The following is a 26,287-nucleotide window of genomic DNA, read 5'->3' on the forward strand; positions in this document are numbered from 1 at the left end:
TTCAGCGTGAAACAGCTGACACTTCAATCTGCTTTGCAAGTGATGGACATAATTATGGCTCTATCAATTGATGGTAAACTTGGGGCTTTGTGACCCACATCACTGATTTCTAGCTCTTACTGATAAGTCACAAGCAGGAAAATTTCAGTGTCTGTCGTCTAATCCAGCCACTAGATGGCAGTAATGGTCAGTATTTCATAACTTTAAAATGAATCGTCTTCTTTAGTATCCCTTTTTAATCACACACCGTGCTCTGTTCTACCTTTTATCAACTTAGTGGAGTCCCAAATGCTTCCCTTTGTGCATTATAATAAATGTCATGATTGCTTATTTACTTACTTGCAACATGTTTCCTCAGCGCAAGACTTCTCGACTTCATGTTAGGAGGAAAATTGCTGAGGGATAAAAGTGAAGCTAATTAGAACATAAACTGCAGGGCTGTCAAGCAAGGTAAACGATGAAAAATTACATCTGGCTTCTGCACAAATTATGTCATCTTACCTGGCAGCAGAAATGGGGGCATTATGGGGAATCGGCGAGATTTGGCATTAATAAGTGGACGTAATTTTAACTGTCAGTAATGTATCCTCTAGTCCTACAGTTTTTTTTTTCAGCTACATGTAAACTGTTGGGTTAGATGATGTTTTTGTCAGCAGCCCGTAATTATTTACTATAGATTGGAGAGGTCTGTCCTATGCAGCTAAATTGCAATTCACAATCTATTACGCTGCCCAAAATATATCTTGACTTGCAATATGACAGTGAACCAGTAGATGGCTCCAGCACTGTATTTAAGACGTGCCTATTCTAGTGAACATCTCAGCCCATGTACTGTAACTTCATATATTTAGTTTTTAGCCTGATTCCTAACGCATCTAGAGGGTTAATCTGCAGTATTGGTTTTATTTAGAAGAATACAGTATATGGTCACTGGCACTACTTTACTTTATAACGGACATTAAATTCTTGCTAGTGTGAATCTGATTTTTAGTACAGAGTTTTAAAGAGGTTTTTCTATTACAGACAAGATTGCTTATCCACAGGACAAGTGAGAAATGCCTGCTTGCTGGAGACCCCACCAATCACAAGTCGGGGTCCCAAGTCCCTGTTTCTCCTCACTGAGAAAAAGTTTGAATGAAGTTGTGGTCAAGCGTGTGCCCTTCTGGTCTATACAATGTCCATGGGGTTGACAAACAGTTGATCACTCTACTTGGCTGTCTCCCTCAGTCCCATAGATGAATGGAGCAGCAGTGCATGTGCTCGACTTCCCTCTATACAAAGTTTCCTCACTGCCGGTTTTGGTTGTGCAGAAAGGAGGAACTAGGAGGGAGTGGACCTGCGACCCCCACTGTAGTGATCTGTGGGGGTTCCAGTGATCAGACTCTTATCACCTATTCTGCAGAAAGGTGATAAATGTCTATTGCAGGAAAACGAATATATAAAAGTTCCTACTTTTTTCTTCTTCTTTCTTAATTCACTCCTAGGCTGTATCCACATGTAGCAGGTTTGTTGTAGAGGGTCCGCAGCAGTCATTTCGTAGCAAATTTGCATACAAAATCTGCGGATTTTGGTGCAGAATTCACCCCCTAATTTGAAAAGGTGACATCCCCACTGAAAGTCCTCTGCTATAATCCACATACTGCAGACTTATATTCCGCATTGCATATTAATTTTCGCTGCGGATTTCTTGTACAGCGTGTGGATGAGATTCTAGAAATCTCATCCGCTTTGTTGCTACTGTAAATGCTGCGGATTTTGCGTGTAGAAAACCTGCATGGAAAATCAACTGCATGCCGCTCCCTGTGGACATAGCCTTAGGGCTCACTCACATGGGTGTATGGGCGCACGTTATATACAGTTCTAAAAGCCCATTGATTTACATTAGGCCGTTCAGATATGCCTGGTTTTCATGCACGTTAAATAAAATACAGCATGTCCTATTTTGGTGGGTATTATGGGAGATTAAAATGATGCATATTTAACTATACTACATGTGAAAAATACGCACATAATATGCAGCCCCCATATGCTTGTGTGAGCCCTTAAAGAGAGTCTGTCGGCTACTTTTAGCCCTATAAGTTAAGCTTATGGATTAAAAGTAGGTGGCCAACTGAGTCCGGGGATGTAAGTGTTATACTTACCTTCTCTGTCGTTCCCCCAGTGCCAGCTCAGGAAGCCACCGCACAGTGCATTGAGTGGCGCTGCTAAGTAGTCCGCCCATTATACAATTAGAACAGGTGGACTACTTAGCAGCGACACTCAATGCATTGAATAGTGGCTTCCAGCGCTGACACCAGGGGAACGGGGGAGGTAAATATAACGCTTACATCCCCGGAATCAGAAGGTCACCTACTTTCAGCCAATAAGCTTCGCTTATAGGGATAAGAACAGATGGCAGTCTCTTTAAATTGTCAGGTCACTGATAAGTAACAACCCTGTTAGAGTGGATAAAGGTGATCTATCACAGAAGTCAGGGAAGATGACTGCCGGTTCATATAGTGGAAAATTTCCATAGACTTGTTCTCAGTCCTTGTTTCTTCTGGATCCCACAAGATGTGAGACTTTAGAATTGCGCTGGAATTTATCCTTGCTTTTGCAAGCAATGAATAGCTGTAAGTAACACAGCCTAAAAATATGACCATGTTAGTGAGGAGCAAGTCTTCATTTAACTGGCTATTCAAATATACAGTAATCTACATATATAATACTGCACCATATCTGGTACACATAGAGATTAGTCAACGGTACTAACTAAATATATTGAACAATTCTATCAGTTACAAAAATTCTAAAACTTAATACACTACAGAGGGAGATTTCTGTGTCCAAAAGTTTTGTAGTAATCACTTACTACCAGATATAAGCATTGGTGATGCATGCACAGGGAATATCTGTAAGCCAAAGGTATCGTTTCTCCTTAAGGAGAGCACCTAGAAGGTGAGTGAGGAGACTTGTAAGGCTATCCATGCTCCTCTGGGAAATATGCAAATTAGAGATGGAACAATACCTCTGCAGTGCCACCTATTGGAAGGCAGGATGCCTGCAATTCAATGTTAGGCATTTTAGACAAGTTTTGTAACAATTTGCACTGGGAAGAGCCCACTAACTAATTTTAAACATAAAATATAATTTTTATTCACTCTGTTAAAAATTGAGCTCACTGACAAACATACACAGATATATTAATCTAAATGATCAATTTACGGTCAGTAAAGTATCAACACTGTAGTTCCAATATTAATAGATTCTCTTGGTGGACAAAAAGTATATAGATTATGCACGATCAACTTGTTTTTGTGTGTCGTGCAGAAATTGATTTATTGTCCCACAGTCGACGCGTTTCTTCAGTCACCTCCAACCTGTGACTGATTCATCAGGATGGGGAGACAGTATATTACAGAATTGGGTCCACTTTGATGATGGATAGTGAAGATGTATTAATCACTTATCAAAAACTCCCTTTTTTCTTGGGGATTTTTATATACAGTACGGGAGTTTTCTTTTCCCCAAAATTTGATGATACTTGTGTTGCAAATGGTCTGAATTATGATATTAGTTGGTTTCAGCTCAGTACGTGAAGTATCCAGCCCAGATTGATTTAAGTTTAGTCATGGTTAACGGATGCTATCCGAGCTAAATCTCTAACCACATTAATGATATCATTCAGGAATCATGTGGTTACGATGATACACGGACTGGTATCCAACTGATGTATGTATCTTCACTGTGACTCTGTTAGACTAATGGTCATCAGTGTGATCTATTCCATAAATTATTCTAATACCTTACTGGGGTACTTCTGTGTAGCTGTCCCTGATGTTTGTTCATAAACCATCAGTTGCTAACAGATATTACACAGCTACTTAAAATGTTTTTATATAGGCGGTCATAAACACAGTTGGGCCTCAATATTATGAGCCCATTGATAAACTGTGTTATCATTAGTGTCCTTTAGTACAGCTTTAGGTTAGTCTAAGTCAAAAGAGCTAGATACTTTGGCTCAATTGCAGTGACTGAACACTAAAGCTGACTTGGTTGCTGCCCGGATCACTAAAGAGAGCTGTAACAAGCTTCAACAAGCCAGGGGGACGTGTCAATGCCTCCTGACAAAAAACCTGTCATACTTTTTATTTCACTAATCACTGTGACAGTAGGGTTCTTTTTGAACTTAATTACTTGCACTGGGAAGAAGCCAACACGGTATTCTCAAATGAAAATTTTGAACCGAGCGGTTCTAGTGTTTCCATAAATCAAGCCTTTAAACGTCTCACTTCAACCTATAAAGAGTTCACCCGCTCATGGTGGGAGGTCCAAGGTTTAACAAAGTACCTTGAGCATAAAATTATCCCACGCAGGTTGAGAATTCAGACACTACCACCACCCAAACTGCGGACAACATCATTTATGCAGCAGAGGGAAAGGGAAGCATCTGAGTGTTCCTTTCGGTTCATGCGTTTACTCCTAGAAGAAGAAAAAAAATTCACATGAGAAAAACAAAAAGCTATTAGATGAGGCGATAAAAGAAGCCAACAACTTCTCTGAAGAAATTGATTTTGATAAAAAAGAGAAGACCCTCAAACAAAGAATTGATAAATATACCAATTATTTGAAAGCGAGAAAACACCATCAATTTAAAGGAGATGTCCCGAGGCAGCAAGTGGGTCTATACACTTCTGTATGGCCATAATAATGCACTTTGTAATGTACATTGTGCATTAATTATGAGCCATACAGAAGTTATAAAAAGTTTTATACTTACCTGCTCCGTTGCTAGCGTCCTCGTCTCCATGGAGCCGACTAATTTTTGGCCTCCGATGGCCAAATTAGCCGCGCTTGCGCAGTCCGGGTCTTCAGCAGTCTTCTATGGAGCCGCTCGTGCCAGAGAGCGGCTCCGTGTAGCTCCGCCCCGTCACGTGCCGATTCCAGCCAATCAGGAGGCTGGAATCGGCAGTGGACCGCACAGAAGAGCTGCGGTCCACGAAGGTAGAAGATCCCGGCGGCCATCTTCAGCAGGTGAGTATGAAGACGCCGGACCGCCGGGATTCAGGTAAGCGCTGTGCGGGTGGTTTTTTTAACCCCTGCATCGGGGTTGTCTCGCGCCGAACGGGGGGGGGGTTAAAAAAAAAAAAAACCCGTTTCGGCGCGGGACATCTCCTTTAACCGAGCCCATCGAGATTTCTCTGAGAATAAGGCTTATGATTACAGATCACAAACTGAATCCGAGGCCAGCACCTCAGAAAGTGAATTATCTGGGAACGAATCGTTACGCAGAGGACAATACTTTGAAAGGACAAAAGGCAGAGACTTCTCACGTGGTAGAACTAGGGGTAGGGGAAGAATATATAACCCGACTAGAGATCGTTTTTTAGGCCCAATGTCTACCTATCTACTACGCGAACGCAGGGGACCACCTCAATAAACTTAATGGATGAAGTACAGTGACTCTACCGGATCTTGAGAAAGATATGACCATCATTAATTTGTCAAATAAGATTCTGTCTATGGACGAAATTGCATTCCTCGAAAAAGGTCTGTCATTTGTGCCTACACATCAGTTTGATCTGTTTACGTGGGAGAAAGACTTAGCGCTATTTCTTAGAAAGCTACGCTGGCGTAAGTATTACGCCATCCAAGAGCGTAAGAAAAGCGCTGAATTGAATCTTGATCCGAGCGACATCACTGCTCTTAACGACCTAGAACAGCTCTCACAAGAAGCTAGCAGACCCATAGGGGAAGGCCCCTTTACGAACTTGAAGAATAAAACTACTAGTATGCCGCCTGTTAGGGATAATCCACACATTGATATATTTGAAACTCTGGTAAAACAAGAACTTCAATTACTATCACAAGAAAAGTGTTTCCATCACCAAAATCTCTCAGTAACGGAAAAAAAAGCCTTGGTCTCCTTAGAAAAAGATCACAACATTGTAATAAAACAATCACATAAAGGAGGAAATATTGTCATGGATAAATTAGATTACCAAGAAATGCGTTTACAGCTCCTAAAAGATACTTCAAGCTATGGTAAACTCTCAAAGGATCCTACTGATGCATTCTCACAACAATTAAAAGAAATATTAACCAAGGCTTTAGAAAATCACTTGATTGACAACAGAGAATTTGAGTTCTTACATATCAGTCATCCTCAGGTGGCGACGTTCTACGCCATACCCAAAGTTCATAAGAGCCTGTCCCCGCTTAAAGGTCACCCAATAGTCTCTGGGATTAACAGCATTACACAAAATCCAAGTGTCTATATTGACAAAGTTCTTCGGAATTTCGTAGAGGCATTGCCTTCATACGTCCAAGACACCACAGACGTACTCAGGAAACTAGATGGCATCTGCGTCCCAGAAACAGTTTATCTTCCGAGCTTAGATGTAGAAGCTCTTTATACATCTATTCCCCATCATGGCGGCCTCAAAGCAATAAAGCATTTCCTCAGCCAAAGGGGTCAACATTTTAGTCTGCATAACATGTTCATAATAGAACTATTACAGTTCGTCCTTGAACATAATTATTTTCTGTTTAATGGCAAATTCTCCGACCAGCTGAGGGGTACCGCGATGGGGAGCCCATGTGCCCCCACTTATGCAAATCTTTACCTGGACTGGTGGGAGGAAAAATTTGTCTTTGAGGAATCCAACTTAAAGTGGACAAACATGGTAGACATCTGCCTGAGGTACATTGATGATGTGCTTATACTGTGGTCAGGGGATACTGATTCCTTTCAAGATTTCGTTAATATGTTGAATAAAAACGATCTCGGGTTGAGATTCACATCAGAGATTAACTCCCAATCAATCACGTTCTTGGACCTCCAAATTTCTAAAACCTCGACTGGCACCTTGGCAACTACTATCTACAGGAAGCCCACAGCTACCAACAATCTCCTCCATTATCAAAGCCACCATCCATGGGCCCTTAAAAAGGGCATTCCAAAGGGGCAGATTTTGAGGATGAAAAGAAATTGCTCTGAACCCCAGGAATTCGAAGTAAAAGCTAGAGAAATGGCGGATAGATTCACAAGACGAGGTTATCCAGAGAATGTGATTAGAGAGGCGCAAACGGCAGCGGCAGTAAGAACAAGAACTGAGTTCCTAATCAAGAAAAGCGAAAGAACAGGGTGAAGGTCTAATACGGATGATAGCGACATACGATGAAAAATCCGCCAAAGTTAGGGGAATTTTCCAAAAATATTGGAACATTCTAAGAAGGGACACTGACCTCACAAGATGTTTATCTGAGCAACCCTCTATTACATACTGGAGGGGGAGGAGCTTGAGGGACAGATTGGTGCACAGTCACTATATTCCCAAAGTGGACCCACAAAACTGGCTGGATCAACACCCAATTTCAGGCTCTTTCAGGTGTTCCGGCTGCAAAGCCTGTCCTTTTCTGGAGAGGACCAAAACCTTCACCGGTGCAGCAACGGGGAAAACCTACTGTATTAGGAGCTTCATTAACTGCAGAACCACAGTGGTTATATATGTCGCAACATGTCCTTGTCCAAAGGATTATGTAGGTAAGACGACTCAACAATTGCGAAGAAGAGTGCTCTCACATATAGGAAACGTAAACAGGAATGAGAGCACAAGTTTAGCGAACCACATCAGAGACTACATGGGAATGATCCCCATAAGGTGGTATTTAGAGGAATCGAGACCCTGCGTTTGACGGCACGTAGAGGCAATGTAGATCGCGATCTACTTCAGAAGGAATCAAGATGGATCCATCGCTTGAATTCAGTTGCTCCCAATGGCTTGAATGAATGTTTGTCGTTTGCTCCTTTCATTTAAGTGTTAATAGATACCATGAATACAATGTGAGGACCTCAAAAATACATTTGTAAAACAAATATGGTTGTAATAAGACACAGTTTTATAATAGCAACATTTTGAGATGAATGGATCAAATAAAAACAAAAAAACTCAATTAAGACAATGGTGTAGTCTTTTTATGGAAACACTTATCTTGTTCAGCACGAAAAATCAGTTCATTTGCTGTTAGCTTGAGCTACAATTAAAAGATACCACTCCAAATAAACACCAACTGCAGAAATCCTAGAAATGACACGACAGCCCTGTTCTAATGTTTATTGCTCATAATGGTTTGCTAGGTAGTGTGATCATAAAACAATAGGATCGCCTATTCAATACATCATTCATATAATAAAACAGTTGGAGATAGTCTCTCCCTTAAAAGTGAGCGATTTCAAACTAATAAGAGGACAGTGAGCATGGGCGTTGAATAAGCAGGCAGCGAGTGAGACATAAACAACAAACTGTCAAGCAAGACAGCGGTACTCAGGATATAATGCTGAATTTCTGCAATAGCTAAAGGACCTGTGTGGCGCCTCGTGAGTTAACGGGTCACATGACACCCGCGGTCACATGATTTGAGTCATGTGACACCCGCGGTCACATGATCGCAGCAGATGGGAACGCCCACTTCAAGGCCGGACGACTTGTGATAGGTGCAGACAGAGACGAGCCCCCAATGAGAGGGGAGGAGTTCGGTATACTTAAACCCTGACAAATTAGAGGATACCAGGTCTGTCAGTTTATTGTGGGACATTAATCCCAGCGGTTGCACATGCTGTGGTGTGGGGGAATGGTTGGAGGGTGCTATCAGATATCACATCCAATTCCAGTACTATGTTACAACTCTCTTTAGTGATTCGGGCAGCAAACTAAGTCAGCTTTAGTGTTCAGTCACTGCAATTGAGCCAAAGTATCTAGCTCTTTTGACTTAGACTAACCTAAAGCTGTACTAAGGACACTAATGATAACACAGTTTATCAATGGTCTCATAATATTGAGGCCCAACTGTGTTTATGACCGCCTATATAAAAACATTTTAAGTAGCTGTGTAACATCTGTTGGCTACTGATGGTTTATGAACAAACATCAGGGACAGCTACACAGAAGTACCCCAGCAAGTTATCACACTGATGACCATTAGTCTAACAGAGTCACAGTGAAGATACATACATCAGTTGGATACCAGTCCGTGTATCATCGTAACCACATGATTCCTGAGTGATATCATTAATGTGGTTAGAGATTTAGCTCGGATGGCATCCGTTAACCACGACTAAACTTAAATCAATCTGGGCTGGATACTTCAAGTACTGAGCTGAAACCAATTAATATCATAATTCGGACCATTTGCAACACAAGTATCATCAAATTTTGGGGAAAAGAAAACTCCCGTACTATATAAAAATCCCCAAGAAAGAAGGGAGTTTTTGATAAGTGATTAATACATCTTCACTATCCATCATCAAAGTGGACCCAATTCTGTAATATACTGTCTCCCCATCCTGATGAATCAGTCACAGGTTGGAGGTGACTGAAGAAACGCGTCGACTGTGGGAGAATAAATCAATTTCTGCACGACACACAAAAACAAGTTGATCGTGCATAATCTATATACTTTTTGTCCAGTAAGAGAATCCATTGATGTTGGAACTACAGTGTTGATACTTTACTGACCGTAAATTGATCATTTAGATTGATATATATCTGTGTATGTTTGTCAGTGAGCTTAATTTTTATCAGAGTGAATAAAAGTTATATTTTATGTTTAAAATTAGTTAGTGGGCTCTTCCCAGTGCAAGTAATTAAGTTCAAAAAGAACCCTACTGTCACAGTGATTAGTGAAGTTTTGTAACAATGACTTGGAATTGTAAGCCAAAGACAGAAACCATACAGCTGTTTTGGGGCAATCACCCCGCACCACCTGTCTATGTATAGTTTCTAGCTTTGGCTTACAATTCTCAGTCATTTTTACATATTATAAAAATGTTATCCCATAATACTTATACTATGATACTGCCCATTATTAGCCACGGTGACCGCACAAAATCCCCTGGACACAATTAATGTTTTATACTGTGCTTAGTAAGGGGGTATAGGGGTTATGACTTTGTAATGTGTATATAAAACCCAAGGGAGCTAATAGAAAAATATTGCTGTAATTTTATAATTCAGCCATACTGGATAGAATATTTTCTGTACGTACACTTAAAAGTGTTTCTATCCCCAGATATTCCAGGACTGATGTTAGAATAGCTCCACCTACTGTTTTTGTTCTGTGTGCACTGTCTGCTCCTAGGTGGTCACGCTCAGGGTGCTTTTACACAGGACTGTCTGTCGGGCAACAGATACCAAGCAGGTCGTCCCAGCAATAACCGCTAGTGAATGGAGACTGAGCGCCTGGGGATCGTCTCAGCCCAACTACGTTCACAGTATGCAGGCAGTCGTTCATAAGTGACTGACTGCCTCTTTACACGGAATGATACATCGCTCAGTTTTCAGCATTTAGAAACTTAGGCCTCATGTCCACGGGCAAAGTATGATTTTAAATCCGCAGCGGATCACCCGCATGCGGATCCGCATCCCATAGGGATGCATTGACCACCCGCGGGTAGATAAATACCTGCGGATGGTCAATAAAAGTGAATTAAAAAAAAATATGGAGCATGAAAAAAAATGGACATGCTCCATTTAGGTGCGGGTCTCCCGCGGGGACGGCTCCCGCAGGCTTCTAATAAAGCCTATGGAAGCCGTCCGGATCCGCGGGAGACCTAAAATAAGAATAACTTACCCGCAGCGGACCGGGCAGGTCTTCTCTTCTTCACGGCCGGATCTTCTTTCTTCGGCCCAGCAGATGTGCCCGGCGCACGTGCGCGGCACGCTGCCGGCGTGCCGAGCACATCCGCCGGCCGAAGAAAGAAGATCCGGCTGTGAAGAAGAAAAGATCTGCCCGGTCCACTGTGGGTAAGTTTATTCTTATTTTCAGCGCTCATGTCCGCGGGGCAGGAGGGACCCGCTACGGATTCTCCATGGAGAATCCGTAGCAGGCCTGATTTTCCCTGTGGACATGAGGCCTTAATGATGAACAAGAAGTGAACAACTTCTAGTTTGTCGTTCAGTCAATGTGGGCATTTACACCAAATAATAATCATTCAGATTCTTTCTGGATCGCGGCAATCCGAACAATAATTAATTGTTCGTGTAAAAGCACCTTTACTCAGTCTTGCTTCTATGCAGTAATACTCTATTGCGCTCTTATCACTTGTTCACCATCTCTTCTTACATCCGAGAACACGCAGCAACTTTAGCAGCCCCTCACCACACCAGGGTTTTCTTTCACATACCCAGTGGAGCAGGGCACGTGTGACCACTTTCCAGCACGTATTAAGGTGAACACAGAACAGAAACAGCAGGTGGAGCTATTCTAGTATTAGTCCTGGAATACTTGGAGATAAAAAGATTTTTGTATTAACACTTAGGCCTCATGTCCACGGGGAAAATCAGGCCCGCTATGGATTCTCCATGGAGAATCCGTAGCGGGTCGCTCCTGCCCCGCAGACATGAGGCATAAAAATAAGAATTAACTCACCTCTCGCCCGCTCCGGATCTTCCCTTCGCCGCGGCTTCATCTTCTCTCCGTCGCGGCCGGATCTTCTTTCTTCAGCCCGGCGGATGCGCAGGGCACGTCGGTTGCGTGCCCCGCGCATGCGCCAGCCCAAAGAAAAAAGATTCGGCCGCGACAGAGAGAAGATGAAGCCGCGGCGAAGGGAAGATCCGGAGCAGGTGAGTAAATTCCGATTTTGGTCTCACACGGATCCAGATGGCTTCCATAGGCTTCAATAGAAGCCTGCGGGAGCCGTCCCCGCGGGAGACCCGCACGAAAATGGAGCATGTTCCAGATTTTTTCATGCTCCATTTTTTTAAAAATCACTTTTATTGACCATCCGCTGGTATTTATCTACCCCGCGGGTGGTCGATGCATCTCTATGGGATGCGGATCCGCGGGCAGAAGAAGAGTTAAAATCCGCTGCGGATTTTAATTCTTCTTTTGCCCGTAGACATGAGGCCTTAGTGTTTCTAATTATGGGCTACAGCCAATATTTTTCATAGGGCAATCACCTTTCAGTACTAGAAGGCTTATATACTTAGCAAAGTTTGTGCCTAGGGGTATTACCAGGCCTATGTTATCTCTGCTATAGATTTCTCATATGCTCCACTTTACCATGAAGCCTCTTGAAGTGTTTAATGCTGTGCTGACAGTCAAAGATGGTTATAATCTTGTGCTCCCGAGTTCTTCTCTGACGTTTAGATTTGAAGTTGCCTTTTGACATAGTAACTTTCATATGTTGTGTCCGTGGCTGGAAGAATGCTCAGCCACAGGTAATTCAGTCTGCTTGTCTTTAATCGTGTGGCGATGAAATCTCATTCTTGCTCTTGTAGTGTCCCGCAGCAACCGCAGCATAGATGGTCCTTCTTTCCTGCATATTGATATTGAATGCTTCCCTATTCTACTTGTCCAGTATAGTAGATTGCATCACGTCTATGGAAGTCTGTACATTTGTCCAAAGTGGGATTACGACCAGGTGAGGGGGTCCAATCAGATTTCTCCTTTAGCCCCTAGTTTCTCCTGTATTTGGCTGCTTGTCCTCATTGTCATGGAAGATTCCTTTCAGTCTTAAGGCTGATTTAAGGCCCATTCAGACGGGACGAATGTCAGGCAAATGATGCCCGACACTTCTCCCTGCATACACTCACTCCCATGCTGTTATACGGGAGCTAGTATAGCTGGTTCCCTCACAGAGCGGCCAACAGGGAGGCTGCAGGAGATTTCTCTCCTAGCTTCCCCCACCCCTCTACATTGACATAACATAGCGGCTGTTCAGTACTGAAGGGCTGCTTTTTACACTAAACGGTGATCGTTAAGCACATTGTCCATCGTTTACGCAGCATAAACGATGGACAATGAGCTGAACGATCATCGCTCAGTGTAACCACCAGCCGTTCCGTACTGAACGGCTGCTGTGTTAAGTCAGTGGAGAGGGACGGGGGAGCGAAAGGAGAGAAATCTCCTCCAACCACCCCGCTGTGAGACGGCGATATTGGCTCCGGTGCAGCAGCATGAAAGCGAGTGTGCGGGGATGAGTGTCGGGCATCATTTGCCCAACATTCATCCCGTCTAAATGGGCCTTCACACACAACGATTATTGCTCAAAGACGCCTGCTTTTGAGCGGTTTATCTCTGTGTGTAAATGTGTGCCCATCGTGCACTTGCCGTGCATTCTTCGTCCATCTCTGAGTTCAGCTCAGCATAATAGCCATTGTCCCTGATAAGACAAACCGCATGCTGAGTTCTCCGCGAGGAACGCTGGTTACATTGCTGATAGCCAGCAGCCCTGAGGCAGAACAATGGACATGTATTTAAAGTACAGACCACCTACTGTTCTGTAAATACATCTCCTAGAAGCTGATTAACATGCAAATGATAATTGCTGCTAATGCACATTAGCAGCCAATTAACATCATTAATAGCTAATGCAAAATGATCGCTCAAAGCTATCAGTTTCTGACGAATTTTGAGTGATGATCTTTGTGTGTAAATGGACACTTGCTCCCCTTAAATATTCCTCCATGTCACTGCAGAGTTCTGTTTTGTCAAGTGTTTCAGTAGAACAGAATTAAAGTCCCCTGGAGAGAACACTGAGCTCCACATCAGCGGGGTTGTGAGATGACAGATTGATAACACCGCTGATTTTACCTTGTCCGTGGCCTGTTGGAGGTTCTGTTCCATCCTGCTGGACTTGGGGTGTTCTTGATCAGTGTTTAGGTAGAGGCCTGATCTGAGTCAAAGTCTTTGGCGTTTGTTTTCCTTGTTCTTAATTAGGCAGCAGCGTGTTGTGTAATAGTGTTGCATTTTCCATTTCAAGTCCTCTGTGTGTTTCTTAAAGTTTGTATCTCCATAAGGGCCTTTTTCTTGGCGCTGTAGAAGACAAGGTGGTTCTGTCCTGTAGCATAGACATTGTGCATAAAGGCTGTTATAGGTGTGCAGAAGACAAAGTCTTCGGATCTATTCTATTAAGGCTCACAGAAGTGTATCTGGCAGCATGCCGGCTGCAAGAAATACGTGCACAGCCCGCAACCAGTACGCAGTGACATTGCATGCTGCCTATCACCATGTACTATCTTGACATGTATGCACATGTAATACGCACTAAGATAGAACATGCTGCCATTTTTTTTGTGTGCGTATTTTGTGCAATTCATGTGAGCGGTAACATGATCGCCTATGGGAAATTTGTACAGCGTATTCCGTGCGGAATATGCAATACCATTACGCTTGTGTGAGCCTGGCCTAAGCCTAAGGGCGAGCACCCACTGGCGATTGCGTTTTCCGCGGGAAAAAAACGCAGCGTTTTCGCGGCGTTTCCCGTGATTTTTCCGCGCGTTTTTCACGGCGTTTTCGCGGCTTTTCCATTAATTTCCATTGACTTTCATGGGTGCATTAGGAGAAAAATAGGGACACATATGCAACTGACAGTTCCTATGTTAAAAACGCAAACGCAACGCAAAAAAAACGCCGTGGACAGGAACACATGTTATCTCTATGCCTGTGCAGGAAAAACGCAAAACGCAGGTAAAAAAACGCCAGTGGGTGCTCGCCCTAAGGAAGAACCCTAAGAAAGCTCGCTATAACATCATGTATTTTTGTTAGCCATTAAAAGGTATCATATCTACAAGATTACTTGGTTTCTCTGGCTGAGAAAATAAGTCACTAAACTTTTTCAGACTCTGGCCTGATTACAAGAATGCAGTTCATACAGAAAGTTGTTCTTACCACGTTTAATGAGTGTTTTGAGTTCTTTTTTTTTTTTTTTTTTTAAGTGCAGGCAATGGTGAAAAATAACAAAATATGTTTAAGGGTTTGGATCCTGTCCGCCTTCTTGTCTTTTCTAGCCAAAGCACCTGGCATTGTGCTTAATCTATAGTTTCACTCTAAACCTACCTGCCATTACAAGTCTGTCCTTTTTTTAAGCCCTAACTTTGCCAAACAAGTTTTTTTTATTCTGTAAGATTTGTAGAGACGTGCCTAGAGGATGAAGTTTGATCCATGATACAAAAGGACTCGAGAACAAAAGCTTGTTCCACTGCATCTCTCTTTAAAAATAGGGGTCCACTAAGAGTGTGTAATATGGTCCTGTAGTTAACACTGTGAGCAACAAGGACCATGTCTATGTGCAAAATGCCTAAAGTACAGAACTACTCAATTGTCCCTAAGTACAAGGTGTTACTTCATTGAGACAATCGGATATTGATCTGGCAATCTACTGTTAGTCACAGGACCGGCTTCAGAGGATGCATAAACAGTTCTTACCATTGCAGCCCTATGAGCACTATTGATGAGAAACCCCCTTTAAGACTGGGATTAAGTAGGCAACACTATTTATGTAATCTTATATTGATGACGCATATTGTAGATCCGCTGAAGAAACCATCAGATTTTCTACTTATAGACTCCATCTTCTTTTCTCCAAGTCCTGAGTCTGAGTTTTTTTTGTCTTATTATCATCATCATCATCACCATGACCATCATCACCATCACCATCACCAGTAATGGTTTTTAACTAATAAACAAACGCATGTTTCAGTTTAAAGACGTATTCCTACCTTGGCCAAACATGGCTGAGATTGGAAGACCAAACGGTATGAGCTTACTGGGTGGTTAAGATTACCGAAACAGTCAAGAGTGGCTTGTGTAACCTGTTTCGGTAATGTTCATAGAAGTCAATGGGTGTTACACAAACAGCACAGTGATCTACGCTGTATCCTTAAATCCGGTCTTAAAGAAAGAGCTTAACTCGCTCTGCTATCCTGTTTACGTAACTTCTATGGGAGTTTTGGAAACCATGTAGTAAAGTCCGATCTGTTCCTGTAATCCTGGGCCAGGGTGAGATAGGCCAAAATATAAGATAGGATCCGGAGCTGGAGGTAGATATCCCATAGAAGTCTGAAGTGGGAATGCCTTTTAACCCCTTAATGCTCCAGGACATGCAGTTATGTTCTGGGCATGTGAGGTATGTATGGAGAGGGAGCAGGAGCCGATACCGCTCCATACAATACAGGCGCTGACTGTTTCTCCCAGCTGACACCTGCCGGCAATAGCTTTGATGAGTGTGAAGGCTGATCATGGCTGTTAAACCTTTAAATGTTGACAGTGTTTAAATGCCTTAATAGTTGTTTGGGTGTCCTGAATGTCCTTCCCCACAAAAGCCCCCAGGGCTGCCATTGCAGATTGTCTATCAAGCGATGCCTGTGTGTAGGGATTGATAGATTGCCTGTCATATTGTGGTGTAATGCAATACACCACAATATGACAGGTAATCTATCAATAAGATCGGGGCTTGGGCAAAAAAAGTGGCAAATGAGGCTTAACACTGATGAATGTAAAGTTATGCTAATAGACAGAGGAAATACATGTCACCATTACTCACTAAATGGGAAACCACTGGGTAAAACCAATATGGAAAATTACTTTAGTTAACTGTAAGCTTAACTGGAGCAACCAGTGTCAGGCAGCTGCTGCCAAGGTAAATAGGATCATGGGGAGCATCAAAAGAGGTCTAGTAGCGCATGATGAGAACATTGTTCTTTCTCTTTACAGTCATTGGTCAGACCATACATGGAATATTGTGGACAGTTTTGGGTACCGGTACTCAAGAAGGACATACTAGAGGTTGAGTGGGTACAAAGGTGGGCAACTAAAGTAATAACTGGAATGGGTGGACTACAATACTAAATATCAAAATTGGGATTTAGTTGAGATAAAGAGAGCTGAGGGGCGACCTAAACCTATGTAAAATATATCGGGACAATACAGAGATCTCTCCTATCATCTATTTACACCCAGGACTGTAACAAGGGGGCATCCTCTGCGTCTAGAGGAAAGAAGGTTTCTATACCGAAATTGAAGGGGGTTCTTTACTGTCAGACGCGTTTCTTGAGTGATACTATATTATATGTTATCATTACTTCAGAAGGATTGTTGATCTGGGAATTATTCTGATTGCCAGATTGGAGTTGGGAATGAATTTTTTTCTCTTAAATGGGGAAAATTGACTTTAACTTCCTCTGGATCAACATTGGCGGTGTAATACCATGTTTCCCTGAAAATAAGACACTGTCTTATATTAATTTTTGCCTCAAAAGAGGCACAGTATCTTATTTTTAGGGGGTGTCTTCTACTTACCCAGCCGCCAGCATCTGTGTCCCTCGCGCTGGTCCCCGTGCTGCTGCAGGCTGTAGTCCTCTGCGCTGACAGGGGTAGGGCTTATTATCGAGGAAACACGGTAGGCTGAACTGGATGGACATATATCTTTTTCAGTTTTACATACTATGTTGCTATTATTTATCCTGCACAGTGAACATCGTCAGAAAAAAAAGCACCATGTCAGGGCTGCGCTTTTTTTTGATCACCCTGTCTGCAAGAAAAAATGTAATAGAAAGTGAGCAAAAACTCCAGAACATTTAGCACTAGGGATAGACGTTATGTCATAGCTAATATTGTGCTACATGTGTATAGGTAAATTAATTGGCGGTTACTATGGCTTCCGACTGTTGTATATTTACTGTATATAATGCTCATAGCTTTTACACATTCATTGCAAATTATGCTAGAATTACAAGCAAAGATATGTTGGCACTCATATTTATCAGCGTTAGGCCTCTTTCACATGAATGACAGCAATATTGCCGTGAGAAAATCACAGCCATATTGCTGAGTTATCGCGATTTTGTGTTGCATGGCTTTGTAGCGCTCTTTTTCCGGGATTAACGAGGGGGCTTGAAATATAAGCCCTAGCTGCATAAAAAAGCAAATCCATCACCTAAGATGCACTGTCCGGCTGCGGCACACATCTTCTCTGCATCTCTGGCCCTTGTCTTCAGTCTCAGGCAACGTTTCCTGTAGTGAAAAAAAAAAAGCCAGCAGCACAGCAATAGTCACTCCCAATACAAGTGTACATAGGAGAGCCTGAGAGGATACACGCTCCAATGGACCCCGACTCCCTGGGTCCTTGCAAAGTATTGTCCAGAATGAAAGTGATGGAGCAGCACACCAGGAGTTCTTTAAATGGCATAGAGCACCATATGGTGCCTTCTTAACAATCACAGAAAATGGCCGTTACTTACTGAGTGAGGAGTGCATATAGATGCATCCTCCTCTCACCATGCAGGTAGCTGACTACCAAATGGAGGAGCCAATAACACCTGTGCAGGACACCGATGAGACAACCACTCACACTGCCTCTTGATAATGAGGGGGGTGGATGCTTGGCGTACACTCCCACACATAGTGGATACAGGGTGCCAGACCATTCTGATATATGTAGTTCACCATACAGACCAGCAACCTATTAATGACGCCATGATAATTCGTCAGGTTGCCCTGCATTTCCATCAGTGAACCACATTGGTACTGCCACCCTGGGCTCCCCCTGGAGTCATAAAGCCACACTGCATGTGAATGATAGATAATAAATGCAAGGCATTGGTTGGATGTTGGCCAAGATACATGAGCCCACCAACCACTTCATGGTTCCTTGCGTTGTAGTGGGTCCCTACACTAATATAAATGCATCACAGAAGGGGAAATAAAAAATTTAAAAAATTAAAAATTGGCACTCCAGCCAATCAGATGATCAGGCGCCCGCTGTCAGTGCTGCAACACACAGAGGTGTAGAGTGCAAGCTGCTGCCCCAAGCCCTGTGTAATGGCCAGTGCTTGTAACTGCAGGCTGTAGTTTCATTAAAATCAATGGGAACTGCACCTGCAGTTATAAGCGCTGGGTACTACACAAGTGTCGGAAAAGCAGCTTCCGTTCCATACCCCTGTGTGTAGCGGGGCTGACAGCAGACCCCAGCTGATCCACTATTGATGACCTATCCTGAAGTTAGCCATCAATAGTGCTTCCCTGGAAAACCCCTTTAAATGATAAAGAATACTCCACATATTCATAAACCCATAGGGTAATTCAGCATAACGCCCGATCTTCGGGTCAGCTCCAGGAAATCACATTCTGCATCAAATTTGCGAGAAGTTTCACTGTCATGTGTAGTCTGCCAGTTTTATCCAGATCCAAAAAGAAAAGTCAAACATTGACTTTACATATGTTATATAACAAAGCATCCTTCATAGGACCTTGCCAAGATAAACACTTCCAAGTCCAAATCTGCCCTTCAAGACAGCGAGATCCAATATTTCTGCCTATTGAATGAACATTAAACAACTCCAAGAAGTTCAAGTGATAATCCGGAGTACAAAGACTGTAGAATACAGGCATGAATCGAGGAGTAGAAGACCAGGAAAACATAAAGTTGTTAACCACACACAGAGAAATTCTAAGCTTGGCTCTTATCTACGAGGGTTCGGGCTGCAAAATGACTGCATTTGTTGATTTTTCTTAAGGTCACCATCCGAACAACAACATTAGGATACCTACATACAGCAGGTCTTATATTTCCATTGTACTACATATATCAGAATGGTCTGGCACCCTGTATCCACTATGTGTGGGAGTGTACGCCAAGCATCCACCCCCCTCATTATCAAGAGGCAGTGTGAGTGTGTGTCTCATCCGTGTCCTGCACCTGTGTTATTGGCTCCTCCATTTGGTAGTCAGCTACCTGCATGGTGAGAGGAGGACGCATCTATATGCACTCCTCACCCAGTAATTAACGGCCATTTTCTGTGATTGTTTTTAATTTTTTATTTCCCCTTCTGTGATGCATATGGTGCCTTCTTTGTTCAAATCTCCATAAAAAACAGTGACATTTCGGCCCAAAATGGGCTTTTGCCAAGCAAAAAATCAGAATGAGCAGTGCTACAATATATGCAGTACCCCCCACCAATCACAGTAATCAACACAAAACCCCTTTACCTGGCAATCAGAGGGAATTAGAGACATCTGGTCCTGTGTGCATAGATTCATATATTGGCAAATGTAACAAAAACAGGCATACGTAAGGATATATGCCCCCATCAACTGAGTCTAGCGTGGAGTGATCGTATGTGTCCACGTCATCAGTAGGGGCCCCTCACCAGCCTAATAGCAGCATCGTCGTTGTGCATCACTTCCCATGAGCTCTGGGTTCCACTGTGCAAGTGACATTATCACTATGAGTCACATAGATCACATGATATGCGCTCACTTGCTCCATAGCGCCGCCCACGAGTTTGGACTCGTGATGTGGCACTGTGGAGTATACGCATAGCAGTAACCCTGGTAACCTCAGAGTGTGACCGTTCATACATATACATAACATGCCCATATCCTGAACCCAATTGTTTCTCCTACATACTAGTGTACCCATCATATATTTCAGTATAAAAAGTTTTAATTTGAATACTGTTACGGCAAAAATGTATGGCCATTTAAGGAAAGCTGAGTGCACCTTCTGTATGACTTCATTTAACCCGTGTTACAGCGATAGCCTGCTGAGGGACAGCAGAGTGTACCCTGTGATTGAAGTCCAGTTGGCCCGTGCAGTAGGGCTGCTCACACCAAGACTTCAGTATGTCATATGACGGAGGAATTAAATGACAGTGCCCACACAGTTATGGATTCATCAAAGAATTCCTACCTGATGGCTATCAGGCATATTTATTTATAACTCTGATACACTGGGTAAATCACTGGTGATTGGACAGTTAACTTTGCAAGGTTATTGGTTAGTTTTCAATTCTACATTTCATAGGTTCTTTTTTAAGACATTCTTGTGTTCATTGGTTACATCTCATTATTCTTAGAATAGTTTCCAAATTCCAAGAAATATCATAATTCATCTGACAGTTTTCAATCCAACCTTTGATTGGTTACTTTTAAATTTTAGATGGCATTCATTGGATATATTCTTATCCTTCATTTGCATACCTTCAAGAAACTTTTAAGTCACAGTGAATTATCTCTTGACAAAGTGCCAAGAGGCTAAGTAGAAACTTCTTAAAGTTCTTATCTCATCTTAGCATATTGTGTCCCTGTACATAGCTAAGAACATGGTCCCGTGTTTTATCTAATACATAATGAAAACAAAGATCTGGTACCGTGTTAGCCAGTAGAGCAAAATGTGATTGTTCTCAGCAAGAGAAACGACGTAATCTTGTAGATATGATACCTTTTAATGGCTAACAAAAATACATGATGTAATAGTAGCGAGCTTCCGAACCAACGTAGGGTTCTTCTTCAGGCTTATGGATTGGATCTGAAGAGGCATGCATATTTATACATACTTATAACATACATACTTATGACAAGGCACAGATATGGATGTGATTGGTTCGCACTTAAAAGGAATTCTGCAACAGCAAACAAACTTTTTTTTTGTCTAGGCACTGATAGCGGAGTGAAAGTTTTATGGTCCCTAAATTACTGTTGGAGGGGGGGAGGTCATCAGGCTTGAATTGCTACAAGAGATACACAAACATTTTTAGCTAAACACTGATAAGGGAGTGAAAGTTTATGGTCCCTGAATTACTGTTGATGGGGGTCTTATCTGTATAATAAATGTCTCACACTTCCCATTCACGCATAAATCCTGGGGAATAATTTAACCCAGTATTCAGCGCGTCAAAGGTTGTTATCAATTTATATTCCCAAATTCTTCTGTGGTTTTGTGACTTGAAACCACCCTTCAATATCAAAACCCTCATATCTCCTATGTCATGTCCATGGTTAGAGAAGTGCTCGGCCACAGGTAATTCCCTTTTTCTGTGTTCAATCGTGTGGCGATGAGATCTCATCCTGGCTTTCAGTTTCTGTCCTGTTTCTCCAACATAAAGACCCCCAACAGGACATTTACTGCACATGATCAGGTACACAACATTGGACGAGGAACATGTAAATGTCCCTGGGATCTTATAGTCCTGCTGTGTGTTGGGGATCCGTATCCTGTCCGCAGTCAGTAGATGTGAGCAGGTCTTGCAGCTCCTTACATTACAGGGATAAGTTCCTTTTTGTGTGTCAGAGGGCAATGCACTCCTGATTATAAAGTTCCTCAAGTTAGGAGGTTGCCTGTAACACAGAAGCGGAGGGTCCGGGAATATGGTTTTCAGACGGTCATCCTTGTGCAGGGTATGGTGGAGTTTTCTTGCGGTTTTCCTTAGTACCTCTAGTGTGGTGGAAGCCCAGTATATATCTATATGGATCGGTGGGCCTTGGCAGTAGACAGTTGTCAATTTAACATTCTGTATACTAAAAAGAGCTAACCTTAGTCTGGTTTCCTCAGTAAGGTACCTAACAGGAGAAGGGAAAAATATATATAAAATAAGTTTTGAAACGTTGTGTATTTAGAACACTGTGATAGGTTTTCGCTAAGATTTTGCTTTATTTTATCTGCAGTGCACTCTGCTTATGTCCACGCAACATGCCGGTGTTACAACGCCCCTGGTCCTGTTACCTTGCCGCCTCTGAAAAAGGGAAGTGGGAATAATCAGCTTGTAGCTCTTTCCTTCCAGACTAATATATATGATCATGCACTTACTAATGAGACAGGGGGTTAGTCATATTGATCAGTAATTAGATAGTCCTGACTTTGCACTCTTGTTGATGAATCGAGGTAACGTCAAGAAGGCGGGGTTCTATACAAGTTATGCAGTGTTTACCTGAAATAGTGAAAGTCGCACCTCTCCTAACCTGATTATATTTGTCACCTTTATGGTCATCCTAATTTCTGTTTGTCGTTGCATACAGTGTATTCCGACCCTGATGACTGCCTGGTCCACCTGTCCCACTACGACGTCCAACAAAAAGCCCACTGTCAGCGCAAACGTCGTCATCATGGATCCAGAATACGATGATGTCGAACCATCCTATACCCCCATGGCAGCAATAGCTCCAGTGTACAACACAATGCGAGTCTAGGGTCAGCGGTGGGGGTGGGACGGAGCAGGGCGAGTTTAGTGAAACAGATAGTTTCAAGGGGGGTCTGTGGTGGAAGCCCAGTATATATCTATATGGATCGGTGGGCCTTGGCAGTAGACAGTTGTCAATTTAACATTCTGTATACATATTCGCTTTCTGTCTTGCTACAAATATAATGTTCTTACAGTTATGCAATAGGTACTTCCGCTCATATGAAAATATCTGTTTTATAACTCTGCTGACATGGGGAAGCCAACATGAAACTTCTGTTCTCAAAACGCTGACAAGATAATATATAGTATAAACACGTTACATTTTCCATCTGTTTTGCAATTTTGGAGGACAGTTAACTCAGACATGGACAACCGCAGCTACCGCAGAAATTACCCAAGCAATTTTACTGGAAACGTATGCAAATAACATGGGAGGTTTGTGCAATTTATAGTTCATGATGTAACATCCAATCATATCGAAGGAACCACACGTGGCTCCAAGACAACCCACTCATTTCATCCACCACCTGATGGCCAATCACAGATGACCGGAGGATGGAAGAATTGCAAGATGCTTATCCAATAATTAAACAATACGTTGTATCTATGTAATCTTTGACCTGCCCAGATGGGCGGATGTGTTAAACTCTTAAAATAGGCTACACGCCGATCATTAAAGTTAGAATTGAGGAAGCTATGCATGGTGAACCTTGTGTCAGTGTGAAAACTTCTTATGCGCATTATCAATTCAGAATTAATATGGAAGGATGTAAACATTCCAAATTGAGTAAGCCGTGGTTCCACAAAGGAAGGTTCCTCGACACTAGTTGCGGATTGTAGGTCACTACTAGAGGCACACGATTGTTTCTTTCCTTCTCCTTGTATTGGAGTAGTTGATTTCTGGGTACACAGAAAAAGGGAATTACCTGTGGCCGAGCACTTCTCTAACCATGGACATGACATAGGAGATATGAGGGTTTTGATATTGAAGGGTGGTTTTAAGTCACAAAACCACAGAAGAATTTGGGAATATAAATTGATAACAACCTTTGACATGCTGAATACTGGGTTAAATTATTCCCCAGGATTTATGTGTGAATGGGAGGTGTGAGACATTTATTGCACAGATAAGACCCCCATCAACAGTAATTCAGGGACCATAAACTTTCACTCCCTTATCAGTGTTTAGCTAAAAATGTCTGTGAACCTCTTGTAGCAATTCAAGCCTGATGACCTCCCCCCCTCCAACAGTAATTTAGGGATCATAAAACTTTCACTCCGCTATCAGTGCCTAGACAAAAAAAAGTTTGTTTGCTGTTGCAGAATTCCTTTTAAGTGCGAACCAATCACATCCATATCTGTGCCTTGTCATAAGTATGTATGTTATAAGTATGTATAAATATGCATGCCTCTTCAGATCCAATCCATAAGCCTGAAGAAGAACCCTGCGTTGGTTCGGAAGCTCACTATTATTACATCATGTATTTTTGTTAGCCATTAAAAGGTATCATATCTACAAGATTACATCGTTTCTCTTGCTGAGAACAATCACATTTTTATCTAATACATTTCATGATTATTCTGTGGCGTTGGTAATAATTCAAATATGTGTATATGTATATATATATATATATATATATATATATATATATATATATATATACACACACATTCAGTTCATGATTACTTTACATTTCATTTAGAGATGAGCGAGCACGCTCGGATAAAGCAGTTACTCGAGCGAGCATCGTTCTTCTTGAGTAACTGCTTACTGGTCCGAGCAGGCTTGGGGAGGTGGCGGGGGTGAGAGTGAGAGAGATTTCTCTCTTCCTCCCCCTGATATCCCCCGCTCGCCCCCTTGAGCCTGCTCGGACCAGTAAGCAGTTACTCGAGAAGAGCGATGCTCGCTCGAGTAACTGCTGTATCCGAGCGTGCTCGCTGATCTCTAATTTCATTATTACATTATTCTATCGATTTAATAAAGGCATCAACGCTGCCTACTAGTTTTACCTTGATATTCTTGGTAGAGCCTCTAAGACAAATGTGGAACCTTCTTGAAACTCTTATCTTATTTTTACATATGTCTCTCGGTACATACAGAAAATAGACAAGTTTTTTTCTCGTATATTCGACAGTGTCTGCTACTGCATAGTGTAAATCAATACAACATATTTATCAATTATCCATAATCAAATATTTTCCGTTACCGATACATGAGACATTGCATGGCAAGATCCCCTCAGATGTCATATGAGAATCAAAGTAAAGAAGATCTGCCGTGTGTTACACGATGCATTGAACAACTTAAGTATTTCAGAGCTAAGAAAGTGGAAAAATTAGTGTCGTGTAATACAAGCTAAAGCCATATAGTTGCAGATATCCACTTCACTAAATATATAGCATATATGTATGTAAATGCAAACACCCCCACACTAGGTCTATTAGTGATCACAATTTTGCCAATATCAGTAGAGGACGACCACTACGTCCAGCCAATTTGTATGCTAACTCTAATGGCATACAAAAAAAGTCAACAATTCAACTAATATACTGCCAATCATATATTTTTATTATTCAATACACATGAAGTGACATCAGAATACATGAATAGAGAGATCACCCAGCAACATATCAGATAGAGAGCTCTGACTAATATCAGCCAGACTAGGAAAATATACATATAGGATAGGGGCAAAACTGGTAGAGTGTAGCACATTCGAACCCAGATGTCTCCAGCAACTGATCACCAATATGTCTGGTTGTTTCACTAGAGTAGAAACAGAAGCAGGTCTGAAGCAGCTGATATGCAAGATTAAAAGTGAAAGGGAAAAAACGACCCTCTACCTGAATTTAAAGAAGACAAAAATTAGCTTTATCAGCTTGATAAAGGCTCATTAAGGACCGAAACGTAGCCTATTATTTTAAGACCATGGAGAAATAAAAAGGTTGTTTTTTTAATATTTTCTCCAGTTTATGCTGCCATTGCTTCTAACTTCTTCTGGACTGCTTAGGGTTGTTTGGCTCTGACCTACTATAGTGGCGTGCATCTGCTTTCCACCTCACCCTGAAGAGGTATATCTTGTGAGTGCTGCTGTATACCTTCTCTTTCTTTAAAACAGCAAAAAAATGGCCAAATTCAAATCAAAATTGACAATGAGGCCATAGAAGAAATGCAAGACTTCATCTTCCTTGGTTTGAAAATTGACCAGGCTGGGGAATCTAAAACGTAGGATAGCATTTGGGCAAAGCGTGGTGAGTTCTCCTTCAATGGAAGTGTTCAAACAAAGGCTGGACATATATCTGTCTGGGATGATTTAGTGATCCTGCATTGAGCAGGGGGTTGGACCCGATGACCCTGGAGGTCCCTTCCAACTCTACCATTCTAAACATGGACGCAATTTGGAAAAGTAGGGATATCAGCATCACAACTAAACACAGGATAGTGCAAACCACCGTTTTCCCCATAGCCATGTATGGATGTAAAAGCTGGACTGCGAGGGAAGCTGATAGAAGTAGGATTAATACCCTGGACAGCAAGAGTAACAAACAGATGTCCTGAATCGTAT

The 26,287-nt window shown here is 42.2% G+C and overlaps 1 long non-coding RNA gene across 1 annotated transcript in view; it reads right to left on the reverse strand.

Annotated features, from left to right (window-relative positions):
- Positions 1 to 26,287, reverse strand: part of LOC136610755 (uncharacterized) — a 114,073-nt gene that overhangs the window by 13,650 nt on the left and 74,136 nt on the right. Inside the window, exon 2 of the long non-coding RNA XR_010790156.1 lies at positions 340 to 395. This is a non-coding gene — a long non-coding RNA (uncharacterized lncRNA). The remainder of the gene's footprint in view (positions 1 to 339; positions 396 to 26,287) is intronic.

The sequence above is a fragment of the Eleutherodactylus coqui genome, chromosome 1, assembly GCF_035609145.1.
Source record: "Eleutherodactylus coqui strain aEleCoq1 chromosome 1, aEleCoq1.hap1, whole genome shotgun sequence".
Lineage (NCBI taxonomy): Eukaryota > Metazoa > Chordata > Amphibia > Anura > Eleutherodactylidae > Eleutherodactylus > Eleutherodactylus coqui.